We start from the raw sequence: 27,202 nt of genomic DNA, 5'->3' as shown, positions 1-27,202 counted from the left end.
TGTAATCAACTTTTACGAGATGAAATATTATCAAGACTTATTTTCGAACAACTCTATAAATATTCATACGATATTTCGACGAAACTATTATGTAGCACAGCTGATATTAGCATATCTATCGCGTATTAACATACCCGCGTAGAACGTAGTGAAAAAAAGGACACGCAATAAGCAGCTGCTCGTCGCAAAAAGAAGAGTCGATTTTTCGTTGGGAAACCTCAATCTCATGTAAAACTCGAACCGAACCCGCGAGAAAAGTGCATTCACGTGTGCACGAACGTATACGCGCGTCACCGTACGTGTGCGCAAGTCAACGAGCATGAAATTTAAGGGACACGACGTCGCCCTAAAACCTACCGCCGAGCCGGATCCTCGTATCTCAGAAATCTCCGCCCCTACTTAGCATTTATCTCCGGAATTGGGTTAAGAACCGGGCCCTCTCCTTTGCTCGTTTTTCTCTCCTCGGGGACTCTCGCACAGCCTGCGGCCGGCGTCCCTGTCGAGGGTGAATTTAAACGAAACTCAACCCGTCCGCGCAAGTTAGCCGAGATTTCGCGATCTGCCGATGAAGATATGCGTTTGCCTTCAAAGTACGGTCGTTGGCCCCAATCATTGTCGAAAAAACAATTTAATATGTGTTAATTACAAACTTATGGCAAGACTGGAATAATGAACTAGTCACGTAAATTTGCATGAATCTTGAGCGGACTTGGAATAGTTACTACAATTTTTAATCAATGAAATAAGAATATAAATGTGTACTTTGATCGGAATGTTCCGTCTGTTATATGTCAAGTTTGATTCGATTAATTACGTAAAGGAAATTATTATTGTTACTCGCAAATCGGTAGAACGTTTCAATGTTTGTTTGCATTACTTTATGAAAATGTTATAAATATATGTAACCGGAAAACACAAAAGAAACTGAAAAGAATAAATGAATAAATATTATTAGTTATATACAGCATCGAAACAATTATGCTGAGAAAACTCGGACAGAAAACGCAGTTACATCTAAACACCATCGCATCCCTTATGCTACAGAACAACGAAAAAAAAGGACAGAACAAACGATGATGCAGTCTCGAGAATTCGCCCGGTCGACGCTTATACTAAGCGCCTCCTCGTTCCGCTAACCAACTATGTGAAAACTGCGCTAGAACGCCGAAGAGATGGTGAGGAGAAAAAGCAAGACATAGGGAAAAATAGGAAGAAGGAACGCGCGCTCGCGCGGGCTCTTTGTACCCACGGGGCCAAAGTTTAATCTCGTAAACGTATAAAAAGTTTAACCGGCAACGTCGGCTGGATATAATGTTACGCGGTGGGAAGTTAGCTCCGATAAAGAGGATGTAAATTGAAGAGTAGCCGCGGAACATAGCGCGAATTGAAGATGAATTCTAACGTCGGTCGAGATCGAAATGCGCAATGAGAATTAACGAACTCCGCGAGCGGATAACGAGAATACGATAATGAACCGGAGAAATAATGCAGACGTTATATCATCATTATTTTCTTCTTCATCATATCGTTCATTTAACTATTGGATAATCGGATTAATCATTCTTGTGGGTTACGCGATAATTCATCGCGGGAAATGTGGCGTTTTATTGCGCGCGCGATGAGCTACAGCCAAATAGTCCTTATATTGCTATATATTACGTTTATTTCAGTAAACTTGGTAAAAGCTGAGAAACAATTTTGCAGATCTAATGGAAAAGATTTGAAGAGAAAGAGAGAGAGAGCAGACCATGTACCGATAACTCAAAATAGTCAAACTTTGTATCACGTTTCGCTTCCGAAACAAGCACGCGATGTCCTGCAGGGATGGTCCTTTGAAGGCGATATTTTTTTCACGTGAACGTATATCCCCATAAATTTGTGTTCGATCTCGACATTGGTTACAGCTGTTCCTCTCGCGGAGAAGCCAGCTGAGAGAAACACCGTGTCTGAAGTACGGGCTGTAGTTTATGCTTATGCATTAACATCAAAAACACGGATTGCACTAAACTGCTCCCGCCTCTTTTCGTTTCACTACTAGATCGTTGATTAGATTTAATCCTTTTTTAATACAAAATTGCTCATTCTGTAACGCGATGCTTGTGATGGATGAATTAATGATATCTCTTCTCTATCCAACTCGAGCAACGCGTACGTACGTAAATTATGTACATACAAACGATGGAACAGTGCGCGTTTCAATGAAAATATCGCAAGTCGGTCTTTTTGATACGCTGTCATTCCGCCCGGCGGAAACAAATCGCACGTCGCATTATCGGCGTGTCTCACAACCGACATTTTTCCACGCAGCATCTCTGGTGCGCGCGATCACGCGGCTCTCTCTCTCTCTCTTCCCGAAATGTCCCTCCTAAATCTCCGAGGAATAGTGCGGGTTTGTGAAAGCTTGTCGATGCCAGGGACATAGACGGATCACACCCGTAGGATTGCCACCGCCAGCTCGACGCCTCTCTGACCAAACGCAAAGAGAAAGAAAGGAATCGCGCCCAATACAAAAGCCATTACGCGGGGCTTCCATCTGCCAATCACGAAAATTGCATGCCATTACACGCTCGACAGACTCTTGATTCTAATACGTCGTCAGGAAGCACTCCGACAGACGGATCGAGTAGCTGATACAAGGTATATAATAAAAGGTGAAAGCACATTAATCTGCTCGGTGAGACCAGATTTCAACGCTGGAACTGTAGAATTGTTGAAGTTAACTAATCGATGAAGAGAAACTGTAAAGTATTCTCAAACACTTTTGTATAAAACAATTGATTATCAAAGTTTTCTGATCTATTTAAGATACACTTCAAAAAACGTTCCTACAAATTGTTTAGAAAAAGTACAAATTTTTCCATAACGCGTATAATTAGATTACAAATTTCAAGAGGAAAAATTAAATCAATGATTTATTTGAATTTGAGATTGTGATTGAAAAGTACGTTAATTCGGTTGCAAGAAACCGAACAACAAAGTTATTGATTCATAATAACCATTATTGCGTCATATGCTAATTTCAGCGTGTATATGCAATGAAGGATGTAATGATACCAAATTGCATTATGGGTATATGTTGTGTCGACGCAAAGGGCATGCACGCGTCATAATTTCACAGCTACTAGTCAGAAAGTACGGCATGCTGCCGCCTATAAATGTCGATGACAAAATGCCAACGTGCAATATCTTTTTCTGCGATATCTTCTTTAAGCATAATTAATGTTTTAAAAAAGCGGTTGCAAATCCATTTAGTTGCACGCTGTATACAATCGATCTGATTTCCTTTGAAAGCTTTTTAGCTTTCACATATTCCTAAATAACTTACTTTAATTAATCATCGACACACGAGCAAGTCAAACCTACACGAGCGCAAATCGATATACGACTTTTGCACCCATTTCTATCAATTCGACAAAAAGTTCCCGACCGATGATAGTAAAGTTCGACCTACATCCGTGCGGCGGACCGATACTTCCGAACGTCATTGCTACACACATGTACATACACACACACACGTGGATCTCGAAGAACTCTTTCGAAATCAGGAAAACGAAAATAGACCATAACGTTATCAAAATTTCGTTTCGCGTCCCTGCCACATAATATCTCGGGGCGACTGATCAATAAAAAAGAGAAAAGAGAGAACGAAAGAACAGGTAGTTGAAAACACTGAGGTGTCGGAAAATGGGAAAGCGTGCGAACGACGAAAGGTCGAAGAGGGGAAAGGGCAAGGGGGAGGGAAAACGCTGGTCGGGAATCGATAAGAAATCACGACGCGCGCACGTTCTCGCCGGAATATTTCTGCATTTGCATGCAATTTTCGAGCTGTTCCGCGCGAACGGAGGAGAGGAATGGATTTACGATTCGATTAAACGCGTATGCCCCGCGATATTCCGGCTGGTTCCGCAAAACGATTCGACGATTGCCTCGCGAATGGCTCTCGAAAAACCGCCGGGTGTGGTGTTTGCGCGCGGCACGTAACGACGATGTCGGTAAAAAAAAGGAAAAAAAAAAGAGATTAATTTGGCCCGACATCATCTTCAATTGTACCCGACACCAGCGTGCGCTGCTGAGCGCATACTGGACTAGATAAACTGTTAATCGTAAAGAATATTACATAATTACTTTTTATGTGTCATATCCGTCCTTTAAATTTTCGTACTTCGTTAATTTTACTTGTGAAAATGTGCGATGTTAGTCGAAAAAGCTAATAAATGAAAATTATGAAAATTGATGAAATCGACGAACGCAAATTATCAATGGCGAAATAAATGTACGTGTGTGTGTGTGTGTGTGTGTGATCGGGTGTTCCAGTTTATAATTGTATAATAATTTAATCGCAGAGTCTCTCTCCTTCTCTCTCTTTGTAAAAGCAAAGTTTATTTAATCAGAAAAACTAAATACAGCGTTTAACGCGATAATTTTGCATTAATATATCAGAATAAATCAGCGATAAATTGTATTAAGTTGACTCTTGACGCGAATTATTCTTTCAAACGTTACCGGGATTTTTCGGCAAATCGCGTGGGAACGGTTCAATGGTAATATCAAAAATTTCTCCGACCATTAACACCGTTTACAGCCGCGCTGCTGTTCGCGCCTCTCGATACCATTGAATTTTCCGCGCTGTCGCCTGTTGCAAATATTAAACGGTCATTAAAAACATGTAGAATGCAGAGATGATAATATTACTCGTCGCGGGGAAGTATTTATAAATTCGTTATTTATTTCATACGTTTTAATATTTATCCTCAAATTATCACTCATCCATTCACTGCGTAAAGTACCGCCGCGGTACTTTACGTCGAACAATGGCCTCAACGAAAGTCATCTCTCATGGAAACTCAGCGCTGATACACATCAAGATTGCGAGACAATACCGGCATTACAGCCGATGGTCTCAGTTTTGAATAAGATGCGCGAAATGCGACAGTGTCGTAACTCTAAGCGCATACACCTCGCATGTCGGCGCAGGATAATTTTAAGACGTTGCTCTTAACGTTCTCTTCGTGCTCCTGCGTACTAAACGGGGTCACGATGTGCAACACAGTGTTTATCAAGTAAACAACAACGTAACGGCGAACAAGCGAGCGATAAATTTCTCACGTTCATGCGGTGCCGAAATAAAGAAAAATAACGCGAAGGATTATTATTCAAATAGACGAATTATTTCGAGGCAATCCCGTTGGAATTTCTTTTTCGGAGAAATTTTCGCTCACGCGAGAATGAAGAAAATAGCGAAAGAAAAAGGAAGAGCACCTCGTAAAAAGATAAAAGTACGAAAAGCTAGCATCTTGTCGAGATACTTAAAACCTTGTTCTCCACACGCTACAACCGAAAGTTCGCGGTTGTGGCGAGAGGAAGCGGGAAGGCACGAAGCAAAGACACCACTATTAAGAGAAAGAGGAAGCACGAAAGTGGCAGAAAGCGGAAGCGGCCCGCGAAGCCAATGATACCGGCAAGGGAATCTCGGCAAGGGAGAGAGTAAGGGTGTATTTCCGTATCGTGCTGCACGATGAACGTCGAGACGTATGCCTTAAATAAAGCGCGGCAGGGAAGAGGAATGAGAGGGATCGCGGGCAAGAGAGAATAAAAGGCGTAAGGGTGGAGAGGAGGGTTGGAAGAGAGCGGTTCAACCCTGCACGCGAGATCGATCCGCGAAACTTTCTGGCTCCGAGTAACGGTTGCTCGCGCGCGTTTCCTCGACGAAGGTGCTTCTGCTAGCTCGTAGAGATACGAGAACGGTAACCCACGATAAGGGTGGTGCGAGATGGAGCGAGGAAGAATTGGCGGAGTCCTCGCCAACTTGACCGTACCCAAAAATTGGACGGCTTGTTCCGAACGCTTACGAGTTCTGGACGTGTGTGGATTACGAAGGCGATATCTTTGCCTCTCTCTCTCTCTTTTTCTCTAGTTCTTTTTCCGTCTTCTCAAGCTTCTACTCCGCGCCGACCGAAATACGCTCTCACGTTGAAGAACGCATGTACATGCGATAAAAAATGGACGTTGCGGAAACTAGTGATGATCGCTTATTAATGTTCTAAAATATAAATGTGACATTAGTTATTTAAATTTTCAGTGTACAGTTTCTGTATTTATACAAAAAATTTTAACTAGTGTTCTCTAACAAACATAAAATTGGAGATTTTGAAAAAATTAAAGTTTTTACTTTAAGTTGAATACTGAGTGAAACATTTTCTCAGCTCAGCGCTTTTATTCATGCAACATAAATATTAAAATCGAAACGAACGTGCGCGCAATATGAGACAATTTCTCCGCGATGACTGCGGAAGAAAAGAAGGAATATGACAATGTTAATATAGATTTTGGTATAGGTGTATCTTCATAGATATCTCGCTGTACGATTTTCTACTCGATTGCGAACGCTAGACAGGATGAGCGGAGACGAGACAGGGCCCACCCTCGCGAATTGCAGAGCGTGTGTCAAATGATCGGAAACGCTAATCAAGAGCCGCGCAATCAATTATCGCGCTGTGCGCCGGCAAAGCGTTTAAGTGATCTCAGATTACTGCGCTCGCTCTCTCCGCGTCCCGAGCGCCCGTACAGAAATTGTGTTCAATTCAGCGATTCCTGCCTGCCAGAGGGTTTCAGGTCTCCGCTTGCTCGTCTATTGTCTTGCAGAGAATTTATGCGATTCGTGCCTAGTCACGTGCAATTTACAAGTGTAACTCGGTTCTCCTCGATAAGTACGGTACGCTGTACCTACTTTTGCTCTCGGGACGATCCTCTCCTCTCCTACGATAATATTTTCTGAATCAATTATGATGAGAAACATTATTTCCAACGACCATTCCCGCGTAACTAGCGTACCTTCGCGCGTACAAATTTCGCTTAACAAGCTCCGAGAAAAACAGGAAAGTATACACTTGAATGCCCGTTCGGGCGAGAACCGATGAGTTCTTCGAAACGAAAGTTCAAGCCAAAAACGAAGACTCACCCTGCAAGAGAAGATTGATAGATTCAAGCTTGTTAAGGATGAAGAACAGAAACGGAGTCGTTTCACAAAGAGATCGGATGTAAGCGAGGCAAATTTTTCCGAAACCACACCCTCTCTTTCTCTTTCCCTTTCATTCTTGGTGATCTACAAAAGCGGATCGTCGCCCTCGTCCCTCCCCCGCATACCTTTTTCCTTTTCCTTGATTACAAGTTCAGCCGCGCTGCTCGGTTTCGTGTTCTGTAATTCGGCTCCGTGACTGCCTTGTTCTTATTTTTCTTGCTCGACCTCATCCTTTCTTCCGCCCTTTCTCTGTGCATCTTCGTCGTTGTGACAACTTCAGCATTTCGCGTCTTTTAACCCCCATCACCCTTTCCCGACTTATATACCTCGAGCGGAGCGACATGAGCTCACCTACGTGGTCGCGGGAAAGCGAGATTATAAAACTTTCGTCGGAACGTAGCTAAAGTCGCCGAGGTGAATTTTAAAGTCCCGCTATATCGTGTCCACTTTTTCGCGACCCCGACGTGGAGACGGGAGAAGGTCGCGAGTATAACTTCGCGAATTCCTTTGTTACATTTTACATTCGGCTCCATAAGGAATATAACGCCGACAGATTCGGAACGTTCCTCGGGATCTTTCCAAGCAGCAAAAAATTCTTTCGAATCCCCATACGTCTCGTGTAAAGTTCGAGATATCCGTACACGTGAAATATTGCAGCAGGAGTAACACACGTGCAGTCGCAACACATGCAGCAATCGTGAAGTACCGATAAAACTTCCATAACTCATTATTACCGAAATCCATATTCATCTTCACCGTGTCGCTCTTTTTGCAATCTACAGATTGTAAATCCACAAATTGGCGAACGCCATCGCTCGTGGAAGGTGTCAAAGCGTGTGTAGTCCCGTATGAAAGATCCCCGCGGCGAAATCTGCAGCCGGATACGGCAGATCGGTGACACGTCAACCTTTTACGTTGAATGTAAGCACCTTAAATATTTATGAACACATGCTTTCCAGTATTTCCGCGTATAATAAACTTATATCTGCATGCATTATTCACGCGTGCGGAGAGCAGCCGGTGACAGGGAAACAAATCTGTCCAAATGATCGAGGACTTACGATCGGCGATTCTGCCAGGCAGAACGCAGAAGAGTTAAACGCCACCTTTTTCACGGCGAGACACAAAAGATCGTGCTCGAGCCTCTGAGTCCCAGCGAATAACGGCGATTTTATCGTGCGTTTTAACCTCCGTGCCCCGTTATCGACCTGGCCCTGCCCTGTCCCCCAATTACGACGACGACGACGACGACGACGACGACGACGACGACGACGACGACGACGAAGAGAGGAGGAAAAGGACGAAGAGGACGAGGAGGAAAGGGACGCCTGCGAGCCGTGCACCTACGTGAGCGTAAACGACGAGGATTATCGAAGTTTCCTCGCTGCCGGGGAAAAGCTTAAGGCTTCTTCTCTCCGGGCTCCCTTTTCTCCCTTCCGCCACCCAATGGCAACGAGAGACCTTCGTGGAGCGCACGAGCGAACCGGCTATGTGGATTCATTATGCCCTTTAGATTCTCGCTGCTGCCGCGCGATGCGGACACGACCTTACGCACAAAGGTGGAATTCGAACGTGTGCATACCAATACGAATGCGAGGTGCACATACATAAGTGTAGCCTGACACGGACAGCAGGTTGCTGTGGCGAGGCTGCTTATGCCGTGCAATTTTGCGAGAAGGGAGACTTAGCGCAGAGGCAGAGTGTGATTTTGTAATCACCACAAAATGGATCCAATGATCAATCAATTCATCGATTAATCTTTCATACGCATGATTATCAGTACCCTCAAAAAGTATCTTGACAGATGGATATTAGTAAGTCGGAAGCGTCGCGTCGGATGAGATTCGCTTGTTCGAGAAACGGACCGTTTCCGGATCGGTGAATCGTGATAAAGAGACGCACCTCTCGCGGAAATAGGAAGAAGTGGCTCGTACTCGCCGTGAAAAACGACGGTGAATCTTCCCTTCTCCTCACCGGTTTTTCCATCGCCATCTGTAACTAACAGAAACCGCGGGAAGAAGCGGACGCGCGTTCTTACGCCGCGCGAGAAATCTCTCGGGCCGTCGAAGGTTATCGCGTGCACATGCAAGCGGGATTTCTGCGTGTGCAAATACGACCAGCCAAGACGAGAGCCTCCGTATTTGCTTTATTCTTTATTCGCGAATGGGACACGTGATCCGACTGTCCAGAGAGAGCGAATCCGATCGAGGACTTGGACGGATCGCGCGATTCCCGTTTCAGCATATATATATATATATATATATCGCCTCTTTCCTTTCTTTCCTCGGTCCACCCTCCTACCGCAATTTTCGCGCCGGCCTATCGTAGATTGCGCCAGGAATGCGTGCTTCAAATCCCACGTGCACACGTACACCCTCGCGCCCCCGCAGTAGCAACTGTCTTCGTGCAGCCGGGGTGTGAGGCAAGTAAAACCGCCACAAATCCCGCGTGTCGCGGCATATGAGAAAGCGGAAAAGAGAATTGCGGATCGGGGGAAGCGACGAGCACACACGGCGAGCCCGGAAATAACGCGCGCCTGTCCGTAACAACGTACTCGCAAGTACCCTGAAATGGCGATAGCGAGGAGGTAAAGCCGGATGTTATTGGTTGGTCGAAAAATATACGTGAATACACCACTACCGGTGTCGGCACCGCGTCCTTCGAGATGTAGGAGAGGCCGTATCGAGCATGGCGTAGACCGCAGATACATTCTTCCGATATCTATCGGAAGAAGAATCGGTGATCGGGCGTGGTGAGGGTGGGTATGGTGCAGCTGAGCTCAAACGGTTTCAACGGCTGATGGGTTGGATAGGGTTGCTGACGTTACTCACTTCCACGTTCGGAGGGAAGGACGAGAAGAGGAAACACACGCGGATGACAATTTCTCAAAACAATAGGGACTTTCTCCGCTCGCCTCGTTCTCTATTTTACGCTGTACATATATAATGGAACAGTGAGTTTTCTGACATGAGACCCTGGAGTCAAGACGCGGTATTTTTTAATATTGGTTCCTTCTTCACAGATCTGGAGAAGTCTTCCGAGTACATTTAATGTATTCTATAGGTGGCTCGTGTAGCTATTGTTTCGAATCGCTCGCATCTAAACGTGACTATTCAGATCTTGAACTAAAGAAACATGCAGATACTAACTGTTAAGCTATGAATACTCAGAAAAACGTGCGTTTTATCGCCGAGCGCAGACGCATGAAAGGTAGATAAAGGGAACGGTAAATAAAACGCGAAATAAAAGAACGACGGAAATTCAGAGACTGAAAAAGAGAGGCGAGTAGAAAAAAGAGCGCGAAAAGTAAAGGGCAGGAGTCGTATACTTTTTTAGGTTAATCGTTGCTCAGCAAGCGCGAGACATCGGGTTGCATAAGAAAAAAAAAGGAAAAAGGCGTAGAAAAAACGAAGAAAGAAAGGTAAAAAGGAAAGGGAGCGACCCCTTCCGTCTTGCCTCCTCCGCTCGCTCCGTCATGCTGTCTTATCCTGGGGGATTAATTTCTCGAGGTTTATGTACGTCGCTGCGGGAGGGACGGCATCAGGTAAATCCTTCGCCGTGGAACGTATTTCACGAAGAAAAATACGAGCAGAATGATTCGGACGGAGTCCTCAGCCTGTTCTTCCTTCCCCTGTCTCCCTCGCGTTTTAAATCGCTCCGAGGTACGTATTCAAGAGAGATTATCTCCCGAGAGCGCGGTACAGAATATGCGACGATAAAAATACAGACGCGGTGGATGGTGCGATCGAGATTTCCGATGCGCGGAATTATTTACCGAGTGCAACATCCTGACGGAACTTATTCCGCAGAACCGCAGAACAACCTATTCCACATTACACAAGACTTCGTAACGGCGGAAACAATCTCGCGTTTGCCACTCTCAGGGGGTGCTCGTCGCGGTGTTCTCCTCGTTAGTTACGAAGACGTGAATCGTCGCGTTCACCGCGATCGCGGCGTGAAAGCGAACCACTTCCTCGGCAGGAAATAAACTTGGGCCGCGCATACCGGATATATCGATTGGCAATTACTGTTTTCACCAACTGTCGACGACCGAAGAGAAACAATTCTCCCAATACAGGCACGATGTATGCGATCGAACCAGCAAGCGTTCGTCGAGCCAGTTTGTACCGCAAGTTGCAAGTTCGCAAAGTACACGTAAACTGTGAATCACAAACGAAACGAACACATTAAGTGATAAATCGTACACGTTTTCAGCAATCCAATGACGAGTTAGTTGATCACAGTTTTACGATCAGTAATCATCGGCGGAAAGTCGGGAGAGTTGATAGGCTGAATTTAAATCCGCGCCACATTCGACGCCACGAGACATTCGCGGAAAGTGAGAACGGGGCGAAACGGAGAAAAAAATAGAGGAAATACGCGCGGAAGCGTCGCGAGTCTCGTCCCCGTGGAATCAGCCAACGTCGATATTGAGTTATTCGCCCGATGTAGATACTCCGTTTTCCGGGGACTCGAGTGGTATCGGCGGCTCTTGGTACGTCCCCATCCGCCGGCCAAATGAATATTAGTAGTACCCTGGAGACAGAATTAATAACAATTGCCCCACCGCGCGTCCCCCATACTGCGCGGCCGCAGACAAAACACACGTGAAGGCAACTGAAATTTATATCCGGTGGGCGATTCATTTGACACCGCCTGGAACTCGCATGAGTGCGAGGTGAAGTGAAGAACTGTCCGTCCTCTTATTTATGTGAAAATCTCCATTCTTTAGAACTCACTTGACGAGTCTGTTAAATCTTAATTTCGCTCCGAAGTTCATTCAAAATCAGATCAATCAGCATGGCACTCTCGTAATTTCTCAAAAATGTATCTCTCAATTCTAATGCCCGTTTTGATTTAAAAACCACACATTCGCACGCTACAAATACACAGGAGGCGAAGGGAGAATCTCGTATCCATTCTAGTCGTAGCGTTCACCAACTCTTGCGCTGTCAGACAATACTAACAATAAGCGCAATTCGCCGTCACGGCGATTTCAGTAAATTCGTTAGGCGAGACGTTTTATCTGTTGTATACGTCCGAAAAAGACTGCCGACCCATAAACATCGGTCCCACGAGATCATACTTCCGGAGCAGAGTGGCGTCATTAAATAGAGCAGGAAGCCGGGATGAAAGAGGCGGAAGAGTGGCGGTGTCATTGTTGCACGGTTCCTTTTACGATTTCGGAGTTAATTTACACGTGGGACGTAAGCTGCGGGGGTTGCAGACGAGCCCGGAATAGCGTACACAGTCAAATAAAGCGCGAACAGATGCAACGAGGCGGTGCCGCGACGGCTCGTAAAACTTTTACGCGGCGGTTTACTTTTTCGCTCCTCTTTGCGCGTCGCGTCGATCTCCTTTGCGATCGGCATTGTCTTCACGCTCGTCCCTTCATCCTAGTTTCACCGCTAGTTCGATCATTAAAACGATTCCCCTTCTTCCGTTTCCTCGATCCAAATTAAAGATCAGCACGCGCGAAATGGCGGACGCGCTTTTCGTACTAATCCCCTGAAGATTGAATGTTGGATGGCTGGAGAATGTTCGATGATCTGGCACATGTGTGTTAGGTTACGAAATCTGTAAATCTTTCACACAGTAAAATCATCGGCTCGATGAACCTCGTGTTAATTAGTTACTGATGAATCATTTTTTGTAAAATGCAATAGTTAAATTTAGTTATGCACGTTGCGTGTCAATTAATAATGTCGGTTAGTCTCGTTTCGCTACGCGGATGTTTTTATATGCTGGTAATGACGACACGATGGCCACATAAGGCGCAACACCCATGATGCAATGCAACTAATTAATTAACGCGTACAATAGGAGAAGTTTCGATAATACTCCACGTTGTGGACAACCAGAGGTTAAAGGGGCAAAAGCCGCTTTCATTCCGCGGGTAGCGACAAATGACGCGCGAGTAATCACAGATCACGAGGCGGAGAAAATGAGAGTCGTTTGAAAAGGTTGCCCGGCATCTTCTGCTTTCAAATCCATCGCCAGTCATTATCGCTCTTCGGTGATCGATACTTCGATCCGTTCGACGTCCTACTTTTTCACGCGCGGCCATGCTGCCGTCATAGATTACTCACGTCATTACGCGAAAGCTTCGAAAGCACCGGCGGATCGTACCTTCCGCGAACAGTTAAGCCTTTCGCTGGAAAGCTACGTCGCTTTTTTTATCCGCTCGACGTCGACACGGAGATCGAGGTTTGTCGCTTTCACTGACGCTTGCGGAAAAAGAAACGCTGAAATCCTTCTTTTTACACGAACGCGTTCGTGTAAAGATACAGCGACGCGATAGAAACCCCCTTACGTACACGTAGAAATCACATTCGACATCTTTATTACCGACTGCTTTTGTCCACATTTCACTTCACAAATACGTGGATACTAATAAAAAAAAAGGAAAGCGATATATTGATTTAATCGGAGATTGATGAGCGCGTAACGATTCTTTCTACAATTCTCATATATTTTATATTTCCGCCAATTTAGAGGCTTTTTCTTAAAAAGTGCATTTCTGGACACTTGAGTCACTTCTCCTATCGCCAAAACAAATAACAGTATAAAAAGATGTTGGCCACTGATCGATTAATTAGCATCAGATGATTATCTGTTGATGATCCCGTTGATAATGAAAATTTTTGTAACATTAATCCGGCTAAATATGAACAACGCCCGACAACGGGTTTATTAACGCGATCGATGAAGCGTATCTAATCGTCTCGCATCTCGGCACAGTAAAGAGGGCGAGACAGCCGTTACGTGCGAGAAACTTTCAAGACTTTCACGTTCTGCCTCTTCCTTGTAACTCATGCACACGCGATTCTGGTGGAATCACTCTCGGTCTCGCTATTCACCAGTCTTCCCTTTACGCCGAAATACTTTCACGGTCGTCATTCAGAAACGTCGCTCAGTTTTAACAATTTTCGCGCATACATTTAGAACGTGACGAATATTGCTGACGCAGGCTCGATATGTAGAAATAACAGCTATATGTACCGATAAACGGAATGAAAATATATCTACATCAATTGCAGCATCCATCACACGCGTTAATTCTGCGAGCGGCATCGAGGCATTTCTGAACGAACACGAAAGAATGCAACCGACAATGCAAGAAGAGACGAATTCCTGATAGATTCGATGAAATTCTTAATCTCGAGTACAAGAGACGATCCGCATAAAAGAAAGAGTACGCGCGATGGAAGGGAGTGCTCGAGAGGGAGACACAAAGTACAAGTCGAGAAAGAACCTTACAATGTCGTAAGAAGGATTGCGCACAAGGAGGACTGCTCCTCGCGGTCCATCGTTATTACAAGATGAAAGTGCATGTCTCTCGATCGATCGACAAGCACGACCTTTCGGCGATGCGCAACAATGGCTATTTAAGCGTACCGCGTGTACGCGTACGTGTATGTCTGTGTATGCGCGCGTTGTGTATGTGTGTGTGCCGTGGAATAATAATCTTACACAAGAGCAGAAAATAAGAGAGGCGCTTATTTAGGGTGGGGCCACGCCACGCCGCGCCATGTCGGCATACATCCCTCTGCGTCCCGCTCCTCTCCCCGTGGGAATGATGCGGAGATCTTTACAAAGCTATGTAACAGAATAATGGCGAGCGCGTACGTACGTACGCCGCGCTCGCGGGGTGAATCACGCGCGGATTACAGTACGGAATGAAATTACTGGTACTAATGAATCCCGCGTCCGCACGCCGCACGGGACGCGAAATTAGTAGTCGTCCCCGACACGTTGGGTGGCGTGAAATTTTAATACGGCGCGCTTTAAATCCGCGCGACTCGCCACTCACCCTGAATGCGATCGAATGCACCCACCCGCCCGCCCGTTCGTTTCACGTATTCCCGGCTCACACCCGCCTACAAATAGCAGATTGTATCATCCATGTTTATCGTGGATCATTAAGGATGGACTTGATTAACTTGCAAGCCGAGATGAAATTCGTCGAGATCCGATCGGTAGATTACAAGCCTTCAAACAGTGCGACAAGTGCGCGTTTGTTTGTCCAAAGAAGTAAGGTCGTTAACGAAATCATCTTCAAATGTGCATTTATCGACGTGTAACGGAGACTGCCCGTTTCTAAATACTTGGAGAAAAATTTTCCTCTTTTAGTTCAAATATTATTCGACGGTGATTAGGGCAGATTCTTTGTTATATTAGGAAAATGTTAATAAGTCAAGTAAGAGAGATGTTGCGTTTTGTATAAATTGTTATTAATTATTGTATTCATTATTTTCATCACAAATTGCACAAATATATTTTGCAACATGTAAGGGGATAGGTGCACTTGTTCATGTTCGGATATGGGTCAGTTTGAACGAAAATAATGGAGAAACAACATTTATATGTATAATCCCCGTGCCCTATTTTGTTATTCTCGTTATTATTACGTGCGCTTTTATTATTATAACCGGATTGCGTCCCGTAATGATTCCCCTTGATTATCGTGGCACGTTTGCAGTATAACAATAATGACGATTTATTAAAATACGCGTCGTTAATTATTATCACGGATAATCGCGGAGCAAACGCGGCCGTCCGCTTGCCGTTAAACATTCATTCGCAGTGAAATTCTTAACATCGTGGATTTCCAACACATCGGTTCTCTTTCTCTCTCCCTTTCGGTAATGCTAATTACCATTCTGCTGAAAAGCCGTACGATTTCGCAGGACACCCGCCAAAAGCGAGCTCTATTTTCGTCTACGTGGACAGATACAATGACGAAAATTTAGTACGCCATTTTTCTCTGTAATCTATCAAAGCGTGAAATTCCCAAAACGTCCAAAAAAGATCACAGGCCTTGAACGTATACGAACGTACGTAAGTCGATCTCTCTCTCGTTCCTGATGACGTACGGTGCTAATCCTCGCTCTCTGCCTGAGTGAAAAACGTTGGATCACAACGTACGCTCCGGGACACGGACACGTAGAGATGAAAAAAAGAAAAAAAAAGAAGTTGTGTCCAGCGAGAGCCAAAAGAAGAAAACGTAACAGGCTGCGGAGACAGGAAACGAGTGAAGGGAGTTGAACAGGCGGAGGAAATAATAAAAAAAAAAGAAATCAGCGCGTATTTTGAAGCCGGCTTGATAGAGATCACGGTAAATCACGTCTAGGCCACTAGCAAACGGTGAATCGCGCGCAAGAGAGAAAGAGAGAGAAAGGAAAAGAGACAGAAAGAGAACAAGCCATTCCATCAACGCGGAGTGAAATATAACGGCGCGAAGCGCAAATTAAATATCCTCATAATGCCGCGTTCGCGTGTTGGTGTATCTCGCCTCTCGCAACGGCCGAGGCCTCGGCTGGCTGCAGGCCAAACTTCACCGACCCGCCAGATTTGATGCCTAAAAAGGACCGTAAATTTATCTCATCGCACGTCCGGCCCACATTTGGCCCCGCGCGCGCGCGAAATAAATAGAATTCTCAAGCTTTATAGCGGCCCGTGAGAGCCTTATAAATCTTGTCCCTTGCCGTGTTCCGCCCGTATCGTTCTTTACGTTTTGGATTATGACGCCGAACGCTCATCGCGCTAAAAAAGATATTTTAATACGCGCCGCACGGTCCTCCGCTTTTGCGAATTTGTCGCTCGCGCGCGAAAAATATTACGCGCAAACGGGACGCGGAACCGCGAATTAATTAGAGAACGCGATGCAAAATCACCGAACGATTACATATATATTTTAACGTAATGAGAGAAAGAATATTTAATGCGCAATATTCCATATTTTAGAAATAAAATTAAAACACGTAAATGAAGATTTAATAATGTATAACGATGCGGATGTGTAATTTTCACCACAAGTTGATACGGAGCGTATTAAAATTTCACGCTATTACGTAAAATCGTAGTAGCCTTTTGTGATTTTGAAGCGCTACGATCCACGGACTCATTCGCAAGCAAAAAAGGCCAACCGCTAAAACGTTCGCTGTATAATAACGATATATCGTTCGTAGCATAATTGCAATTCGTTCAGGTACACGCTCCAGCGGTGTTACATCCCTGAGAAATTTCCGATTCGCACGAAAGTGATCGGCCGGTGCGACATTTTGCAGAGGCCATGGTACAATCGGTCGTGGAACTGGTTCGATATCCTTGAAATACCGCTAACATGTGAATAAAATCTCTCACGCAGCGGCGTACGTGCGTGCACGGACGCGAGGAGATTATCGGTCATGTTGTCGTAGAGGCGCCTCCGTATCTTCGGAGAAGTTTCACACGTGAGGAAACATTGATTCTGCGCTTCCCGATAACGTGATATTTTTATAAGGCGCGCGCGCGTCGAATGCATTCTGCTTTATCTCGCCGTGCGCGATACAATTCACGATGGACCGCTGTTTGTATGCCTGTTATCGAAAAATAATCACGTAGCCACGACCACGATTTCATCCGTCCGAAACGAGCCTGAAATTTTTCGCGATTTTTATCCGCTAATATGCAAATTGCGTTGTTCCGTATTTCGTTTCGCGCGGTCGTTTCGCCGAGATATTTCGCTCGTCGAAAATATGAGCGCGGGGCGAATCGGGCTGAGTTCTCTCTGTCAACGGCATTTTTAATGATTGAACATTCGAAAACTCTCGCCGAATAATCCCTGCGCGTGACGGCCGGACCGTAAGGCGAGGGGATTGGCGAAAGGGACGGGCGGGCGCGAGTGCTGGCTATATCTATATATGATATATATATATATATATATATATATGTATACACACATACACACGAAGCGAGAAGCGCAGGGGAAAGGCATTGGTCGCCGATCGCATTGGTAGCCGCGGCCTTTTTGATCGAGTTTACAATTACACGTCACCTGTCCCGCGCGGTGCATTATCGGGCTTCGTGATGTATTACCGCGCGCTCGGTAGGCCGTTAACACCGCGTTCGCGCGCGAGTTCCTTCGTTAATAATGCTCCCATTATTAACGGCCCGGTGTACCGGAAATATTACCGAAATATTGATAATCGCGACACGACGAATTTGTTTCGCGCGCGAATATAAAGTCGTCGTTACATGACAGTATGTACGATTTTTCGAGATTCACCGTGCGCCGATAAGTCGCCTCCGAAACCACACAAATCCCGCTTGTTGAACGCAACGATTAGCGCCGGTTAACTTATACCGTATTATATCGTACACGCAAACGCTGCATCTGTAATCTTATTTCGTTAAAACGGTGGACCCGGTTGCCAACCAACAGGTTGGATTACGCAAGTGTTACGATTCGCTTTCTAAAACCATAATCTCGCTCGTGACATCAAAAATCGGAAAAAAAGTTAATCGTCTCTCAACCTATAACATAATACTTCACAGACAAAAGAACAGTTCCTTTTCAGTTTCGATTTTTCATCTCGCAAAATCAGGAAAACCGCGTTTAACAAGAAATTTCTGTTATGACACAACAAAGACATCGAGAACCGTTAATTACACGAAATCACGGCAGAGAATCGGAGAGGGAGATGGCAACGCACCTACCGACAACTTTCAATTCTCCGGGTAAGCAGCGAGGAAGATAAAATAAGCACAAGGATGAATAAAAGTTCTCGCTGCGCGCGGCTTTGGAGTGTCGCGGGTGAACAATTTCGCGAAACAAATGTTAATTGCAATTACTTGGCGTCGGCGTCGTCGAGAGAGTGAATCTGCCGTGCAACGCACGTTGTTGGTCTCTGCGAACTCCGTGTGGAGTAAACCGAGAATAAAAGCGGGAGAGAGATACTATTAATAATTTCACTCACGTGCGAACGAGTACGCGATCGTTGAATACGCGATCCGGATCAAAATGATTTCTACGACGATCAAGAGGGCAGAAAATAGAGATTAGAGCGTGCAAAGCCGATATTATTCAGCCGGGCATTTAGCGAGAGGTCGCGAGAGAGGTTCACCCCTGGCATTTTCTAGTTTGATCAAATGAAAACGCGTGTCTCGAGCATACACGGACCATACGTGTCAACGACTAACGGAATTAACGTGCGAGTGTTACTGGAAATTTGGCAATCGACGTTTCCATCGCGCTTTTGCATTATAAGTTCCCTTTGCGCCGCGCGAAAACACAGGGAAATACGTGTAAAAGGCGGCCATTTTCGCATTGACACGCCAGGCTGCACGCCGCGGTAAAATAATTAAGCGTTAAATGTTGCCGCCGCGTTTACTCACCGATAATAACTGATTTTAACGTTGTACTACTAACGACCGGCATACGGGAACGGCGTAAGCGGTGCGTGAAACAGCGCACATTCACCACGTAACGATGAAAAGCCAGCGAGTTAATCTGGTTTTTATTCGCTATCGTGCACGTGGATACCCGCGTTACCGATAATACGTTAATATTACGCAACATTATTTTATATGCCCTTTATTAGTAGTATTATATATTCATTATTAATATTTATTAAAACGGATTTTAATTTAAAAATAGCGGACTACCACTCTCGTGCGGCGCACGAGTATTGTCACGCTATATATACATATATATATATATATATATATATATATACACACACACACATGGAATTACATTAATATTATGTAACATTATTTATAAATGTCATCATTCATTGAAACAAATCTAGATCAAAGAGGAAAAGAGAGAGAGAGAGAGAGAGAGAGAGAGAGAGGGAGGGACAAGGACAATGAAAGCTCGTCTCGTATTGTACTATACTGTGCTACATTCAAGAACGATTGTACTTGTGCAGCCCCGCAGGCATTCGTCGTACTTTAACGACGGCATTCCGTTTTGTAACGGAGAGAACCTCCTATTGTAATTAAATGGGAACTGGGAGAAAACGATAACTGACCTGAAATTACGGTGAACGTTTGCGTATGCGTTCGCGTAGCTCCGCGGCAAATACCGAACTCGCGAACGGACGCAATCATACTTGTAACGCTCTCTCGTTCTCGGGGTTTGCACGTGCAGTATAGTTAGCATTCTGCGGTCAGGGTCTTTTATTCAAATCGCTTGCACGGAACCGGAACGGGACCTAGCCGGCAGAGAATTTTGCCGAATGGTTGCCCTAATATCGTCCGGCCGCGGAAAATTTGCCGACCGGTGGAACGACCGATAAAATTTTCTCCTCGTACCGAGCTTATCATTGCGCCTGTATCTATATCTGTATCGAAGTAGTATTAAATTACACAACGGAGAGCACTATGGATATCATCAATGGGATAAAAGTATTACTAACGCGAAGAAAATGGACTATCCAGTGTTCCCATGTGTATGACTAAGAGCAGTAAAAACACGAATACAACGATAACGGTTATCTGGCGTCATTAATTCTTCCTAAATGTTAATGACGGAGGCTATCTTTCGCTCGAACGATCGTACTGTGCGATAACTGTCAAGCACACCTGAATAACAACTGTTGAAAGAAAACGCTCTGCGCCGCAAGAAATTCTCTTTGTAAACTAATTACACTTTTCACGTTAATTATATATTTTTCCTGCGAAAAACGCGGTACTCTCAGTTTCTCTGCGTAGATCTACGCGAAACTCCGAACACCTAAGAAACAAGCACAATGCCCGAGTATAGTTAATTCAACGATAATTAGATGCAATTTCGAGGAACAGTAAAGTCACATTAAGGTCTCTTCACACATATCCGTGACGTGTCAGTACCGTATCAGTGCCGTGTCGATTCGAATACGTTACTACGCCGGACATGTATAAATACGTCCATTTAAAAACAATGGAACAATACCTATTAGTACTGATACCGACGGAAAATCACGGAACTGAGCGAATACGGCACTGACACGTCACGGATATGTGTGAAGAGGCCTTTAGAGTCTATCAAACTTTATAAAAATGTAAGGTGTTAATTGACACGCACTTAATGTCTCGGTACACCGGGTCCTCAATTAAAGAATACGCGATGCGAGCAGCGAGTCAAAGGATTACGATGATAAAAACGAAGACGAGCGGAATAGCGAGGGAGCTCATTTTTAGGAGCTACGAGCGGACGTGACAAATTTTACACAGACGAGCCGGCACTAACTTGTCACTGCCACGAAATATATCGATTTACGAATGGGCCGCGGAGTTTTCCGGAGATATAGACATCCAATTACCTCTGCGAAGAAACGGACACAACAACGTGGCCTGTTATAAATATAACATCCGATCAAATTCCGCGCGCGCGACGTGCAATATTAATGTAATTTCTCGAGGACGCACCACGTTGCAAATTTATATCCTGCTGCCATATTATATTGCATACACCATCGTCTATTTGCTCGACGCAAAGAAACAGATTTATGGATACGACTCCACCGAAAGCATAATGGACGAATGTTTATAAAACGATTTGGGATGTCAGAAAATGCTTTTTAGCTTGTATTCTCGGCAGACACGTTTATATAAAAACTCTCTCCCTCTCTAATTCTGATCTGATCTGATCTAATATAATCTCGAAATTTTTAGAAATGGTGCCATGTGTGCGTGCGCATGTGACAAGTTAACGACGCAGTCACCGCAGAATTAAGGTCTCGCGGGGAATGCGAAAAATTGCACGATGCGAACACGCGACATTAATTACGAGTTAACAGCGCGATCGATATGCATGAAAATACGATTCGCAGATGCACGGTGTTATTAGAGCGTGCATTTTTACACATAAATTGGTACGTGTTAGATAATAATCATGTGAATGAGTGAAGCGTACTTTCAGTGATATAAATATATTTTTAGTAGCTGTGTAATTACACTAGAAGCTTTTTTAACATTTACCGAATAGCAGATCAGAAGATCATACGTTAAATAATTTCGGTATTACGAGAGGGAAGAACTACGCAAAAAAGAAATCCGCAAACCTTGACAAAAATCGAAATTAACGTTAACGGTCGGTTGTTAGTGGTCGAACGAACAAAAATATTTAACTACGGCTGGCTCACGAAGTCAGTAACGTTATTAACCCGCGTTTATATACGGCACGTGCACTCGGTGAAAAACCGCATGGTATAATAGCCAGAACGTCGAGCAGGATTTGCACGCACGTAGTATATTGCAAACAGGAGATTTCATCGAAATCCAACGTTTCGGTGAAGTATTTTATCGCTCGAAATATTTACAAAGCTTGGCTCTACATGAAAACCATATGTCAATGGAACGCAATCTCGAGGTAAGGTTTAAATCAATCATGATTATGACTGTCTCCAAAGAGAATGCGTGATATTCTGTTCTCAGGAACTATTAACTTATATAAAATGTATTCAGAGATTATGTACAAGCACGTTATGTTCACTGCACCGTAAATTCCATAATCCAGCATTAAGAAGATTAAGTAACTCTCCTGTATACTCCACGTAAAATAGCTATCTGCTACTTTACAGATTGACTATGATGTTATATCGATTGCCGCAAAATGAACTTGAAAACAACGCTCAAAGTGCGAGTCGGTCGAAACCGATATGTCATACGCGAACATAAAAAGAAATGAATGTGTTTGCCAATGTGTCAATGAATTCTAGCGTAATGTGTGATACGCGGTGCGACGTACATGAGATATGATAATGCGGGCTTACGTAAACGTAAGCGAGCGAAACGACCGCGGAAGAAAGCGAATAAGAGAAGGCTGGAAATGAGGGATCGTGTGGCCGCGTGTCGGAAAACCAGCCGACGAGATTGATGAGTCCGCAAGTGAAAGGGTCGAAGAGCGCGCGCGGGAAAGCGCGCTTGTGGATGCGGGGAGAATTCTTTTTCCGAGTTGCGCGAATAAAAAGCGAACGCGGGGGGCGATGCGCTGCTGCGAAAAACCTGCCGAAGTAATTAAGCGCGCGAGTAATTGCGTCGATACCTCGATTTTCCGCCCGCGAGTTGGGGCGAGTGTGACGTTTTCAGTTAAGATCGCCGCCGTGCGGAAATGAGAGAAAGATCTAGGAACAAAACTTCTTTCTACGTATTCCACGCTCCATTTGCGAAAATTTCCTGCACGCGAAGTGGAATGACACACACACATGCGCGCGTGCAAGCAATCAATGATGTTTAATCCTATAAAAGTATAAAGACAAGACTCTTTGTTCGTCTCGGATTTCAGATCAAAGATTTAATCAAAAAGGATTAACTTGTCCAGAATTGTATCGAACAGCTGAAGACGTCGTCTGAGCCTCGAGGGCGCCATGAATTTTGCGTTTCACCCGACAACCCATTAAATTGTTTCAATAAGACTCATCTTCTCGCAAAATATACGTTTGTCTCGCCTGACATACGCCCGACGACGAAATTGTATCAATACGCCTGTAAGATACGTGTAAAATAAATTTTAGCGAGGAGAGCGTGTCTAACGGAGAGATGATACATTACACGTGGCACGCGTTCAATCGGATTTCACGGCGCTCGCTCGAGCGAAATGCACGTCGCGCGAACGAGAATGGCGGCATTTTACATGCAGTCGCGCGTGCACGTGACGGGTCGCGGTGCGGTAACGCCACGCGATTTTCGTGTAAAAAAAAAAGGAAAAAAAGGAGAGAAAAAAACAGCCATCCATTTCCGGCCGCGACACGCGGACTAATGGCACACGGCTTTTCATTACGACTATGCATCGTGCGTCGACTGCCGATAGAGCTTTCACCATCGTGCCGTATTTTATAGGACAAATATAAACAAATATCTCGAGCTATAAATAGTGCGGGGAAAATGCCAACGTATAATAACTCACGGATCGGTTTCCTGCGCGAATACTGAAGATCGATTCGCGTTATATCTCTCCCGTGCCGGCTTCAGATAATGCTCGCCAGCAAAAATTTATTCGTTCATTCGCCTGATAAGCGAACAATAACTGGTCAATTTAATCGATCAATTAATATGTAACTATAGTATCTTATCGGGTTTTGAAGATACTGCCCAACGTAACGAGAAAATTGTCCACCTAAACAGATTAGTCGACTGTCGCTCGGAAAAACACGCGAATCGGACTCTGACCTCGTTTCTTGGAGACTATTCTGTAGTCTCCGAGACTGGTCGGGTTAATAAATTGATAGCACAGCTGGCTGCACTCCTTGGCAAGAGAAATCTATTAAGCACAACATTTGGCACTCTCGCGAATCGAGGAGCCTAACGTGATCGCAATTACAAAAGCGACGTTAGAAGCAACCGCATCCGTGTCGACGTACCTTTTTGCCCGTTGTTATTTGCGGCATTAAACGCGACTGCGTTCAATAATAATTGCAGCACGCACTCGTGAGATAAGATAAAAAATTATACATCGCAAAACGTGGTCGCGCACGGTAGTTTTTACTCGGCCATGCGCCGATCGCTTTGCCACGGAAATAGCGTACCACGAAGCTTGAAATAAATTTCGAAATCTCGCTGTTAGAAAGAATTATAACTCGTAATTGGAAAGAAAAATATAAAATGAAAATGTGAAAAATATTACGTTGCCAAAATTACATCGCCTGTAACGTAAGCATCGTATCGAAATGTTCTGTATGAAAACGGATTCTCTACAATCGACTTCTATTTAAAAAATTAATATCGCAACCGTTTATTATTGCACTTAAGAACATACTGACGACGCTAAGCTCCAAAAGAGAACTCTTTTAAACTCTGGGGTCATAATGCTAGATAATCCGGAAAATGTATGCTTGCGTAATGCGAACAAGAAAAAGCACGTTCGCAATTGTCGTCGCTCGTAGAGGATTTGCGTTAAATTACCGCGGACTTTTGTCTATACATATCTTAGTCGTTATTGTATTTTCCTCGAACTGCGCGCAACAACATGACATCAAAGTACGTACGAGACGTTAACTTTTCGGTTTTTACTCTTGTTACACGCGTCGCTCAATGCAAAAAGCGTCGACGAGAGCGAAGGTATCGATTGTCACACACGGCGATATCCGCAACGAGGGAAACACCGGGGAAAATACACGCTTCTCCTCTGAAATTCGTTATACTCTGTGTGCTCGAGAAGATGCATCCACGAAAATTTCACTCGTTTTAGCCGGGATTTTTGCAGTGTAAAAGCAACGCCAGCTGCACGCATTGCATCGCATCGACAATCACAAACTTGTTAAAAGTCACTTTATGACGTTTGATCGACAAAATGAGTCATCGATTGAATCTTAATATTCTAATATCTTGCTGACATATACGTACAGGTATGGTCGGTTTCCAGTTTCACGTAAAATATGCGCGACTCGTTGGGACGATTTCCATATATTTTCATTTGACAGCACATATTGATATCATACTTGACATTTGAAAGACTAATTTATCTAGCTTTACAAATCGAAATTAATTCTTGGTACCAAGCATGAAAGTAATATAAAAATTCCATATTTTATATGGTCTGTCAGATATTTTTCAAATATTACATAATATATTTAAAAAACTTTAATAATTTAACACTGTTCTGTCTCTAACACTCGACTTCGTATATTATGATATTATATGAATGATTATCATTAATATTAAACTCATTAACATGGTAAATAAAAAATATTCTTCCGCCATTACTTCTGACATTAACAAGGTACGGGCGCGCATAAACATGCTCGGTTTCCAAAGATTAATTTCGAGTAAAGTATAAGCAGCCCAGAGTGCGGATCGACGGAGGAATCGCGGTCGCGCCGGCGCTAACGGCGGCCAAGAGAGGGAAAACAAAGGCAGGTACTCACGAAGCCAAACACGTCTCGCCAAAAACTGCGAAGGAATCCCGCATTCCGAGCCGGGCGGGCGGGTTCAGTGGTCGGCGGTTCCCTCGGCGGACGTTACATGATTCTTCAGGTCCCGCGTTGTGGTTGTGGCCAACACAGAGCAGCGGGGTGGGCTTCGGTGATCGTTGCCAAAACACGGTCAAGCGTCGCGTCGTGAATCTCCTCGCGGGGAGCTTGCGATCTCGCGCGCGTGACTAGCCGCGGCGGGAGCGGGAACGATACAGACGAGCCGACAAGAGAGAGATATATACCAAGAGAACGAAAGGGAGAGCGAGAGCCACAAGTCCGACGCGACGATTAAGACGATAGGCCCTTTAAACACAACGTCGAACCGGTCACGGCCGACCTCGTGGGATTTAAATGGCCGCAGGGCTCACCGGGGCACCGTTACACGCGCGCCGCGTCAAAGTGAGGGGGCGCCCCGGGCGATTTAAAGGGCCAATGTGGCGCGACGCGCCAAAGTTCCACGCTCGTGTGCGTTTCACCGTTTCTCCGTGTCACGATGAAATCACTGACGCGGCGGCTGTGCGAAATGACGCTTGATCGAACAGCACAGATGGGTTTGGGATCGTAAGCCCGCTGGCACACGGCACGATACACACTCGGGGACACGCGTAGATCTGCGAACGCGTGACACTTGTACTCGTGACGTCACGGAGTTCGCGATGCACGACGCTCGAAAAAGGCGCGCGTGCAACTTCGCGATGCTCCTCCTCCTCCAGTCCCGATCGCGCCGTTTGAATTATCGCGAAACTCGGTTTCGTATATCTGACTGACGTTGTTACCTCGCTCTCGCTGGCAATGTCCTCCTCGGCGCCCCGCCTCGTCCACCTGTCGCGATTTGTTTATCAACTCGTCCTACTCGACATCTGCAACGGACTGGCCGCTCGCGCGTCACGAGTGTTGGCGCGACACGGAGCTACGTTCAGGGCGCATCGTCTCGCCGAACGAACGACCGAATGACTTATCACTGAATCACTCGCGATAAACGGCAACGGCGAGCGACAAGCGTGCGCGTTTACGTTGCGGACGCACACACAGCAGCGGCGGCGGCGGCGGCGGCGGCGGCGGCGGCGGCGGCGGCGTCGTCGTCGTCGGACGGACACGGCCGTCCGCGTACCGTCGTGCGTGTTCGCGCGTATACGAAACACGAAACCACCGCGCACAGCATCCCACGTTCCACCATGGGGGATCCGCGACCGCGTCACTACCACGTCGAATCGCCGTCCGCCGGCGAAAGTAGTGCCGCGCGCCGGGCGCGCGCGCCTTCGAAATTCGCGAGCGACGCGGATAAACGCGATCAACGACCGCGAACGAAGGTCACTTGGTTGTCAGTTTCGTCGAAAATTCTTGCGTGCGGAAATTTTTTCCGGAGGCGCGAGACTCGCGAGTCGAATGCGCGCGACGAGGCGCGAACGTAGCTCCGAGATTCAAACTTGATCGCACCCGCGAATTCGATATCGCGATGCACCAATATGGCGGCATTGTTATGTCTCCATTTTGATGACGATCATCGGACACGTTAAATTTT

General features: G+C 45.3%; 1 protein-coding gene across 1 annotated transcript in view; it reads right to left on the bottom strand.

The window, feature by feature from the left end:
• The window catches only part of LOC105280652, a 379,732-nt gene extending 352,988 nt beyond the window's left edge, over nt 1-26,744 (bottom strand). The window contains exon 1 of the mRNA XM_011341344.2: nt 25,633-26,744. The gene's annotated coding sequence lies outside the window, so the exon portion shown is untranslated. The remainder of the gene's footprint in view (nt 1-25,632) is intronic.
• Between the last annotated feature and the right edge of the window lie 458 nt (nt 26,745-27,202).

The sequence above is a fragment of the Ooceraea biroi genome, chromosome 4, assembly GCF_003672135.1.
Source record: "Ooceraea biroi isolate clonal line C1 chromosome 4, Obir_v5.4, whole genome shotgun sequence".
In the NCBI taxonomy this organism is placed as follows: Eukaryota; Metazoa; Arthropoda; class Insecta; order Hymenoptera; family Formicidae; genus Ooceraea; species Ooceraea biroi.
Note: the sequence above shows the minus strand (reverse complement) of the source record. Positions and strands in the feature narration are given on the sequence as shown.